This window comes from Frieseomelitta varia, unplaced genomic scaffold, assembly GCF_011392965.1.
Source record: "Frieseomelitta varia isolate USP_RPSP 00005682 unplaced genomic scaffold, Fvar_1.2 scaffold_25, whole genome shotgun sequence".
Taxonomy (NCBI): domain Eukaryota; kingdom Metazoa; phylum Arthropoda; class Insecta; order Hymenoptera; family Apidae; genus Frieseomelitta; species Frieseomelitta varia.
This window is the reverse complement of record NW_025109979.1, coordinates 39392-50954: the sequence shown is the minus strand read 5'-3', so window position 1 is coordinate 50954 and position 11563 is coordinate 39392.

The window sequence follows — 11563 nt, the reverse complement described above, 5'->3', positions numbered from 1 at the left end:
CATCAGCAACAATTATTGCAATTAATAGAATTAAAGTTTTTAGATGATTAGCTACTATATATCACGTATTAAAATTAATATTTAATATTTCATTTTTACGATCAATTGGATTGATTTTAATATTTCAATTTTTAATATTTCATTTTTATTCTAATATTTCATTTTCACGATCAATTGGGCCCATTTTATTATTGGAGGATTAACTGGAATTATATATTAGGCAATATATTTCGTAATCTCGTCGCGAAGTTCCATCGCGAGATTGACAGACGATCGTCGATCGCGGATAATCGATATGGCGATCGTCCGAGCGATATTTAACGGTGTTTCGCCGATAGTTTTACCGCCGTAGGAGAAGTAGAAAGAAAACGCGTGCACGGAGCTGACGGCAGGCCAGAGAGATACACGTGTAAATACAGTTGCTCCTACAGGGCGATCGATAAATTCAGTCATACGCGGTCGTGCGATGCGTCAGTTCTGCTGCTCGCCGCGGTAATATCATATACGTGTGTATACCGAACGCATTGAATTTCGTACAGCTTGGGGAATGATTGTATAACGATGAACAATGGGACCTGGGACCTATGGCGGGAGGGCATTATGGCAGAGCGGATGTTGTATAACGGTTAGCCAGCGAAGAGGAACGAGACGGGAGCCAGCAAACCGTAAACGCGCGCTGCGAGCGTTTGTTCGTTCGTTCGTTCGTTCGTTCGTTCGTTCGTTCGTTCGTTCGTTCGTTCGTTCGTTCGTCCTCTCTGTCCTCCTTCATCCTTCGAAGCTTCTTCTTCGCCTGTCTCTCTCCTCTCTCTCACTTCGTCCTTCTCCTTCGTTCCTTAACCACTTGCGCTGGCAACTGATTGCGGACCATAACGAGTGACCAAACCGTACACGATAATTCGTCGCTTTCTTTTCGAACTCGTCTGTATGATATCATACTGGATGGAAATTGTTGTAGAAGTAATAAATTTATTATTTCTTTTGTCTGGGTTATACTTGAGTATACTTAAAACTGAGGAAATATTGCAATTTTGGGACAAAAAGTTCTCAACGTGCGTGGCACGTCATTCCAGCGCAAGAGGTTAGCCACTTGCGCTGGCAACTGGTTGCGGACCATAACGAGTGACCAAACCGTACACGATAATTCGTCGCTTTCTTTTCGAACTCGTCTGTATGATATCATACTGGATGGAAATTGTTGTAGAAGTAATAAATTTATTATTTCTTTTGCCTGGGTTATACTTGAGTATACTTAAAACTGAGGAAATATTGCAATTTTGGGACAAAAAGTTCTCAACGTGCGTGGCACGTCATTCCAGCGCAAGAGGTTATTTTCCTCTTTGTTTCTCCAACACTCGCTCGCGACACACTCTCTTTCTTCTCATTTCGTATTTCCACGTTTTCCGTGGTCTCATACTATCGTTCAAACACCGTTGTCGTCGTCGTTTCGTCCGATTCCCGACTCTTTCGGAGTCGCAACATTTCCCCCCTCTAACGTTCCTTCGATCTTTCTTCCGTTCGTTCTCTTCGAACGAGAGATCCCTCTCGAAGCTTCTGCTCTTCTCTGTCTCTTTCGTTTCTCTTTCTGTCACCTCGTTTGCCCTCCCTCCCCTCTGCCACCTACTTCGGGAGACATTCCTCGTGCACAGGTGTGTACTTACGTACGTACGTGCACGAACGCGAGACGCGAGACGGGGACGTCACAGCTAGAGATGGGACCAAGTCCAACGTGTACTTGCGAATCAAGTTCGACGTCCGAGATTCGTTCACATTCTCAACGCGAAGCTTGGAGAACCGCGATACGCTTGGATGTCCGGATGTAGATGTTAAGGGTCGCGTGTTTGTGTAATTATTCGCGGATTCTCTAAACCAACGGTTCCCAACTTTTTTTTTCGACCATGGCCCACTTAGAGCATCTCTAAAATCCTGGTGACAGATGATTCTCGTTGTTCAAAAAGTGAACTTTAACTTGTATAATAAAGAAACGTGACATCCGTGAAAGAAAAAAATTAGAAAGTTAAGTTTTCACTAAAAGAACGGTCAATAACTTATCCCCTAGAAAATCAAATTGCTCTCTGTAGAGCAATTGTGAGCCCCTAAAAGACGTAGTATCAAACGTTTTTCAGTATCGTCTTCTTCGTTAATTGCCAGACTCGCTGCAGCTACGATGCAACTCGAAAAATCACAGATGAATCTCAGATGAAAACGAGTTTGAATGTTCCTCTCGTTGCATTCTTTGTTGAATTCTTGTGACATTTTGAACATATTACAATTGCAAAAATCTGTCGGTGCAAATGTTGAGGTTCGTCGTTGTTGACAATTCGCCGTCGTTGAACGAAACTTATCGCGCAATATTTTGTTATAATCAGAGGAAGTTCCAAAGAGGAATTCTAAAAGAAAAAAAAGCAAACAACAAGTGGAACGAAATTTTAGGTTAGGTAATATTTCGTTCGAAAATTTAGATCAGGTTTCGTTCGAGAGATTGTAAGAACAAGCGAATCGACGCAGCAAGCGCAACATTTAAAAATCGGAGCAAATGCTTCGCTCAAAATCTCTGACGCACACGTCGAAACGCTGACGCTCGTGAGAAATCTCGCCTCGAAAGTTGATTTGAACCAACTTCGCGAGGCACTCGTTCCCATCTCTGAATTCGCCGCGTAACACGCAAGGGAGAGAGACAGAAAAAAGGAGCGCGAGAGAGAGAGAGCGAGAGAGAGAGAGAAGTGGAACGTCGCGCGCCACGAGACTCGAAACAATAATAGTGGTCACAAAAGTCGAGGACTTGTTCTCGCACGTGTTCTCTGTCAGACGTATTTCTGCGCTGTGTTCGATAAAATATGGAAAACTTACCAAACCTCGATCGTTATTTTAGTACAAAATTATTATATATTAATAATATTAAAAAATTTATTAATAATTTATATAATATATATTTATATATATTATAATAATTTATATAAATAATATTATAATAAATTTATATTTATATATATTTATTAATAATTTATATAAATATATTTAATAATAAATAATATTATAATAAATTTATATTTATATATATTTATTAATAATTTATATAATATATATTTATATATTTTTTAATAAATTATATAAATTATATAAATTTATTATTACAAAAAATTACCGAGTCTTACATTACACGAGTACAATTGTTGAAACTACCGAGCTACAATTCCATTCTGGACTTACTGGACTTTACTCGCTATACCTAGGCGACGTTATTAAACGAATCATTGAACAACATAACATAATAATATGAAATGTATTTAAAGGAAATAAAGCTCCTTTTCTTTTTCTCAAATTTAAATCTTCGAGCTAAAACTCAATTTCCGATCATCGAGAATTGGCAGCTTTCTGTATAACTTGGTTTGTATACGAGGTGATCTGATAAAAATCAGCAATTGAATATTCCCATTGTTTTTAGAGATATGAAAAAGGTAACAACAATTTTTCGTAATTGAAGGTTTAGAAATATCGGAAATTCGTTGTAAAAAGTATCAACTCGTGTCGTATCAAATTATTAGATATATTAGCAAATTTTAACTTTAATTTCGTGAAATCTGTCGTGCGAAAAACAAGGAGAGAAAATCGCACTCTGTCCTCGTCTGTCGTGGAGGCCATGTGTTTTACGAAATCAAGCGAGAAATATTTTCTAGATGAACAATTTTTTTCGCACTATATACACGCAAATATATTTTTTCTCTTTTGTAGAGAATATTAATGGAAAATACACGATTTCGCTCAAAAAAAAAAAAAAAAAAAAAAAAAAAAGAAAGGTGGAGGTGTCTTTTAAAAACTTCATCAGCTCCAATCGCAGAAAAGAAAGTTACAACCGCTTCTGTATCTGAACGATTTTTTTTTCTACGTCTCCACTGGAGATATTTAAATACCGATTCTTATTTGATCATCTCGATTTGGGCAGATTTTAATTGTTTTAATTCAATCGCTCTATTCAGCCGATTTATCTTCTCTCTTGAGCATTTTCCCTCTTCTTTCTCTTTGTCACGATATCTAGGTAGCAAGCATTATATTGGGACCGCGAAACGGGAACGATAGTTTTATTAGTTAGTTGCTAAAAAGGGGAGAAAAAAAGAAAAAGGAAAAAAAAAAAAAATATTCCACCGCCGATGCACAGTGACATCGTTGTGCTCCATAATAACGACACCCACCAGGCTGGAAAAGGTGGCGCTCACAGCGACTGATCGCTGCCTCAGACTCTTTCTATTAATAAACGCCGATATAAAAAGGAGGAGTAATTCGTTGTTAATTCCCCGTGGCATGGCAAACGTGGTGTGTACGACCGTTATACTCGATACGTGATATGTCGACGATGAAAATTACCCTTGTTGCCTTTCTCTCTCTCTCTCTCTCTTTCTTGGTAAACTGCTTGCCTCGCTCTTGTTTTTTTTTTTTTTTTTAATTTTAGTTCTTATTTACACGAGAAAGAGAAGAGAGCGAGCAACGTGTTTGCTCCACGTAGCGCGAGCTCGATCGATACACGGTCTATGAGTTTTTATCGAATAATACCTGCGGGTGTTTTCATTTTTCCTTCTTTTTTCTGTTTTTTTTTTTTTCTTCTATCGTGCGAACCCGGTATATGGGATATATAAGGAATGTTCACAGTCGTAACTGTTGTTAAACTCTAGTTCTATTTGCTTTCTACCAATTCTTCAAACGAACCGGATAATGAGCTGTAACGCCGATCGATCGAACTGAAATGGAGTCGAGAGAGTTTAGTTCAGCTTGAAGGAGAATTAGTTTGACGAGAATAATATTCTCTTTGCAGATTAAGTTTCTCCTGCTTTATTACGTGTTTTTTTTTTTTTTTTTTTTTTTTTTTTTTTGTATTGAAATTTAGATGTTGAATTGGACTGGAACTTGTTTCATTCCTATTGGAACTTGTTTTATTTATTTATAGATTGGATTCGATCTGGTCAGGTTGGAATCTTTTATTAGAAATTTTCAAATATGGCTAGTATTCCGAGTATTTGATTTATTATAATGTTGCGAAAGAAATCATACAATGATAAATCTAAGCTCATTTTAAAGTTTAAAGCGTTTAATTTCAAAGTGAAAGCTTTGCTTCAAAGTCGAGCTTTGGTTTGTTGCTGTACGATTTTCTTTTTTCTTCTTTCTTTTTTTTTTTTTAGAAAATTAAATTCTACGTAAAATTACATAGTACGTGTCAAATTCCCATTAACATTCAGACATTAAATATTTTATTTTATATAACGTTATTTGAAGATTAAAGCCTCACAAATTTTGATGTACGATGTTTTCTCGCCATTTTATTGAACTTTGAATATTAATAGCAAGAAATCATAATATATTCCTCGTTATATTCAAAATTCAATAAATTCGTGAAAAAAAAAAAAATCGTACAGCAAATTTTGAGAGTTTGTGACTTTCAGTCACGAAGAGAAAATTGTTCTGCAATAACGTTTTTACAATAATCTGACAAGAAGAGTTGCTCCATACGATGGAAAAATATCTTAAGAAAGCGTTTCGATAAAAACGATACAAATCACAGATACTTCAAGCATTAAAACCTTTCCACCATTTAAAACCAAAGCCCACGTTTATTATCGTATCTCGATTTCTTTCTGCAAAATCATGGCAGTACGATGAAAGTCACTTAGACTCAAAATACTTTGATTTATAATTAAAATACTATTAGAGAAAATGAAATAAAATAAGAAATATAATAAATAATAGAAAGTAAAATATAATAAAGTAAAAAATAAAATAAAATAAGAAATATAATAAATAATAAAAAGTAAAATATAATAAAGTAAAAAATAAAATAAAATAAGAAATATAATAAATAATAAAAAGTAAAATATAATAAAGTAAAAAATAAAATAAAATAAGAAATATAATAAATAATAAAAAGTAAAATATAATAAAGTAAAAAATAAAATAAAATAAGAAATATAATAAATAATAAAAAGTAAAATATAATAAAGTAAAAAATAAAATATAATAATAAAATATAATAAATAAAAAATATAATAAATAATAAAAAGTAAAATATAATAAAGTAAAAAATAAAATAAAATAAAAAATATAATAAACAATAAAAAGTAAAATATAATAAAGTAAAAAATAAAATAAAATAAAAAATATAATAAATAATGAAAAGTAAAATATAATAAAGTAAAAAATAAAATAAAATGAGAAATATAATAATTAATAAAAAGTAAAATGTAATAAAGTAAAAAATAAAATAAAATAAAGTAAAAAATATAATTAAAATTATTTCATTAATTATAACAAGCAGATAAATTAATAATAAATTGATTGAAACAAAGACTTATTTATTATCAGTCCATTAATTTATTGTTTTATCAATTATCTTGTTAATTTATATCGCGGTTCGTCAGAATCTTGGGATGTACGACAACTCTATAAATTCGCGCCGTTCACCGTGTGTGCAGCACTCGTCAGAGACGAGTTTTTCACCTGTCCCCTAATTTAGAGATTCTTCGGCCATCGTGAGACACCGCGGGAATTCACCACCCACGGGCAGAAATAGATATTTTTCGCGTGAGGAGCGGCCGTTCGCGCCGCCTGGCCTTTTGTCCCGATGCTTTCATGCAATTAAACGCGCGCGTTACGCGGATCCACTTTAATTAACTTTGAAAATAATTGTACGCGCGCGCGCGCGCGCACGGCCGCTTGTCTCTCTCGTTGTTCAATTATTTAGTATCGCTAGAATAGGACGCTAATTAGCAAGCGTAGAGTAAATGTATTATTCATCGCTTTAATTAAACATCGGCCGCGCGCCTCGGCCTCAGGCTGAATGCTTCGGTTCACCGTGCGTAAGGAGAGAGAGAGAGAGAGAGAGAGAGAGAGAGAAAGGAAAAAAATAGAAGAAAAGACGTAATCTCGCTGTTTAATAAACTGACGGAGTTTCTTCCTCAACGCGTAAGATTTCATCTCGTCTTAATGTCGAAGTAACGTTCCACGTCCACCGTTGTTTTCCAGAAAATATCGCGGAGTTTGTTGAACATGCTCGAGGAAAAAAATTTGAAAAATTTGTTGCCGAAAATCATGAAAATGCAACTTCACTTTTACCTTATTCTTCTATCCGTCTCGTTTTAGTCGCAACGTTGTTTCGAGGCAATTTCTGTCAATTTTGTTGTAAAGCCACGTTTCTTTTTCCGACAGATAAAGTTATCAACATTGTGATCGAAATGATTCACAAGGCTGTACTTTTAGATATTTGGATAATTTTTCCTTGCACTGGAATTTTTCTGATGCAAGTTTCTCACAGTTCTGGCGTTACCTAAATTGTATTTCGCGGGGATCTAGTTATTTTTCCCTTTAGTTGACGAGGACAGGTAAAATTCATTTATGAACTGTTGCCATTTGAATTATATTTATATAGTTTCAACACGTTGCTTTTTTCTATCCAGTTATTTTTTCCAAACGTGAAAATAACGAGCGTTCTATACTTTTGCACGTGTAATTCATATGGATGAATAATTTCCTCTAATGATATAATTTTGCAATTACGTATGTAATGATTCTAGTTATATCATTCTACAACAGCTGAAAACGTCTAATCTGTCTGATTTGAAATGAGATTTTCTACTTGTTTTATTAGAAAAAGTACCTATGAATTGGTTCTCTTTACGTTTTCGAATTATCAACCCTCTTACAGGTTCAGTTTAATGTCACACGTAATTAACAACAGTTAATATCAACTTTGTACAGCGTAAATCTTAATTAGTCGAGGTATAGAGGTGAAAGCAAGCCAGGTTGTTGTTTTAAAGTGTTATACCTAAGAACTAATTGGTTCTGGCAATCGTTTACCTAGAACTTGGCGTAGTTCATCTTTAGTTTGTTGAACCTCGCCGGCAGCGCGGAAACGTTAAATGATTAACAAACGAGAAATCGAAATTTCCTTTTTATTAACAAAGTCTTGAATTCCTTTTCGATTACGCGTTACACCTCGGATCTATATATTCTCAATTGATCTATCGATATTATATTTGATCAAACAATCGTTTGTATATTTTTTTTTTTCTTAGTATAGTAGTATAAAATATAAAACTATGTCTCGGGATAGTAGATAGATAATGTTACGAATTAATTTCATATTTGCATTACACGTTTTTATTTAATACACACAACATTTCCTTTTCTTACGACATAGAATATTTTCTCATAGATTTTCTCAGATTTTAACATAAAATATAAAATACATAAAAATATCTCTTAGAATAATGTATTTTCAATTGGTTTATTAATATTAAAAACCACGCTTCCTGTGATATAAAATATTCTTGTACATTAAGATATAAGTTCGTGGTATGAAATTTTCCGCCAATGAGTATTTTTGAAAAAAAAATAAAATAAACGCCTAAAGAACACAGGAAACAAGAAGAATTATGCGTAACAGTTGTCGTTCCACGTTGAAGCGATGGTTATTGTTACTACATTTTAGAAGGAGATCGACGTCTTGTTGAACTTTCGGTTTCATTGCGGCACACATGCCTCGTAACGACGTTGGTGTCGTTCGTATATATCTTTACGAACGTCTTCGAGCATCTCCCCAGAGAAATAAATCTGGAGAAATTAAATTCTGCAGACGAGCTAACCGAGTTGGCACCGAATTAGTTTCTCCATGCTCGAGCAGAGAAGAAAACTCTCGCACAATCGTTGGCTCGTTGTATTATTTCGTTCGATGACATCACGTCCTTCGAAATTTCGAAATTTTCGGACGCTGCCTGCTTCTCGAGGATGATGAAAAATTTTTCTTCTTTTCTTTTCTCTGTTCTCGTAATCTCCCCGTGAGATTTTCCGTATCGTTGGAATATCTCGTGTAAGTTCGCGTGTCTTTTGAAACTTGATCGCACACTTTTTGGTCTCAAAATTGCAATATTTCCTCAGTTTCAAGTATAACACAGGCAAAACAAATTATAAATTTATTAACAATTTCTCGATAATTTTTATCCAGCGATATCACGCCGACGAGCTCGAAAAGAAAGCGACGAATTATTGTTATATGGTTTGGTCACTCGTTATGGTCCGCAATCGGTTAACAGAATCTTCGAATTTTTCACTTCTCCCGCGGTAGTTTAGCTGTGAAAAAGTGAAAAATAAAGAATATAAAGAGAATTATCGTTAAAGACTTATCTTCGAAATTTTTTAATATTTTTCGAAGCCAATTTGTTAACAACGACGTCGAAGAATTTCAGGAACTAAATAGAAGTTCAAAAAATATCTGAACTTCTATTTTTTTACATTCTTTGAGAAGCAATTCGTCAAGAATTACAGAAAACGTAAGAGTGAAATTAAATTTATAGAAATGTAAGAGTGAAAAGTATCACTAGAACGGAAATACTAGAGTAGAAATTTAAAAACGCGTAACACAGTTTTTTTTTCTATTTCGCACAAAGCAACCCTATTCGTCGAGCTGAATGTGAATTTAACCTCCTGCGCTGGTAAATGGTTCGCGGACCATAACGAGTGGCCAAACCGTATACGATAATTCGTCGCCGAATTTCGTTTTGAATTCATCGGCATATCGCTGGATAGAAATTACTAAGAAGTAATAAATTTATTGTTTGTCTCGTCTGTGTTGTACTTCAACATGCTTATAGCAGATATAAACTGTGAAAATATTGCAATTTTGGGGCAAATATTCTCGACGTGCGTGGCACGATGTTAAACGCACGAAACGCACGCGCGGAGAGAGTTTTTCGACAAACGGGGGAGTAATTAACGCGGGGAATGATCTATCAAGCAACGGTGACAGAAATCTCGGATCCGCAACGAGACAGCTGACGACACGTTCGTGGCACTTCTGGCAAAAGTAACGAGGAGCGCGAGATACTTGGCACTCGTTGCACTCGTTTCGAACAACGTAAACATACATATACACACATACACACATACCGAACGACCCCCCCCGGATCTTTTTGGATTCTAATTTTAAAATTAGAAAACAGTTCGACCACGCTAATCGCGTCCAATTACTTCGCGCCCGAATGGACATCGCGTAGACGTTCACGTTAACAAAGTAGCGGCTGTCTCGCAACAGCAGTTTACTCTTTTATCTCTTGGCAAACTCGTGGTTTGGGTTAGGTAGGCGAATTGCAGAGAGTTCTCGAGAAGAACTCGAAAATTTCACTCGCCTGGCAAATCGTCTCGAATTCGTGTTGAATCTCATCGAGACGCACCAATTTTCGCGTCGCGCTTGTTCGAATTCGCGAAAGTTTTGACATTCGACAGTTTTGTTGCAATTTTGTGGAAAAAGATGGAGAAAACGATATTTTCGCTAAATTTGAAAAACATAATTTTTCAGTGAAATATTTGTAATCCTTTTATTTGAGATCAGCGCGAACTTTTTTGGAATTTTCACATGGTTCTTGGTGATTATTGTTCATTATAGTGCGAATAAAGGCAGAAGTGCGTACGGTATAATGATTTGTTTAAGAATCGAGGATTTACTGCTTTTGAATAAAACGTAAAAGCTTGTTGATAAATTAATTGTTCTTTCTTCGTAGTTAAGCAACGTAATATTAATTCCAATGTTTCGTCATAAAAGTGTAACAAAATTCTTTCAAATGATTACCTGAAGAAAAATTACCGAGTAGAACTTCGTTTATGCGAGCTTGCATAGAATTGGAATTCGCCGATTCTCACTTTCACTAGTGATTTTTCGTTCGTATAGTATAAAAATTCAGATTCAAATAAATGGATTTCAAGAAACCATTTATCCAGATTAAATTAATCTAATTTATAGAATTATAGAATTATCGTAAGATTAAGATAAGAATTTATACATAAAATATTATTATTATATCTATAATTTTTCGTAGAACAAAGTTAATATAAAATTAGAGTATAGAATTATAGATTTTATGAAAAATAGAATTAGAGTTATAATAAAAATTATTATAATAAAAGTTATATCTATAATTTTTCGTAGATCAAAGTTACAAATTAGAAAGTAGAATTATAAATTTCATAGTATATAAAACTAGAGTTATAATAAAAGTTATTATATCTATAATTTTTCGTAGATCAAAATTATAAAATTAGAATTATAGATTTTATGGTATATAAAACTAGAGTTATAATAAAAGTTATTACATCTATAATTTTTCGTAAAACTAAGTTATAAAATTAGAGTTTAGAATTATAGATTTCATGGTATATAAAACTAGAGTTATAACAAAAGTTATTATATCTATAATTTTTCATAGATCAAAATTATAAAATTAGAGTTTAGAATTATAGATTTTCTGGTATATAAAACTAGAGTTATAATAAAATTGTTACATCTATAATTTTTCGTAAAACTAAGTTATAAAATTAGAATGTAGAATTATAGATTTCATGGTATATAAAATTAGAGTTGTAATAAAAGTTGTTATATCTATAATTTTTCGTAGATTAAAATTATAAAATTACAGTTTAGAATTATAGATTTTATGGTATATAAAACTAGAGTTAGAATAAAAGTTATTACATCTATAATTTTTCGTAAAACTAAGTTATAAAATTAGAGTTTAGAATTATAGATTTTATG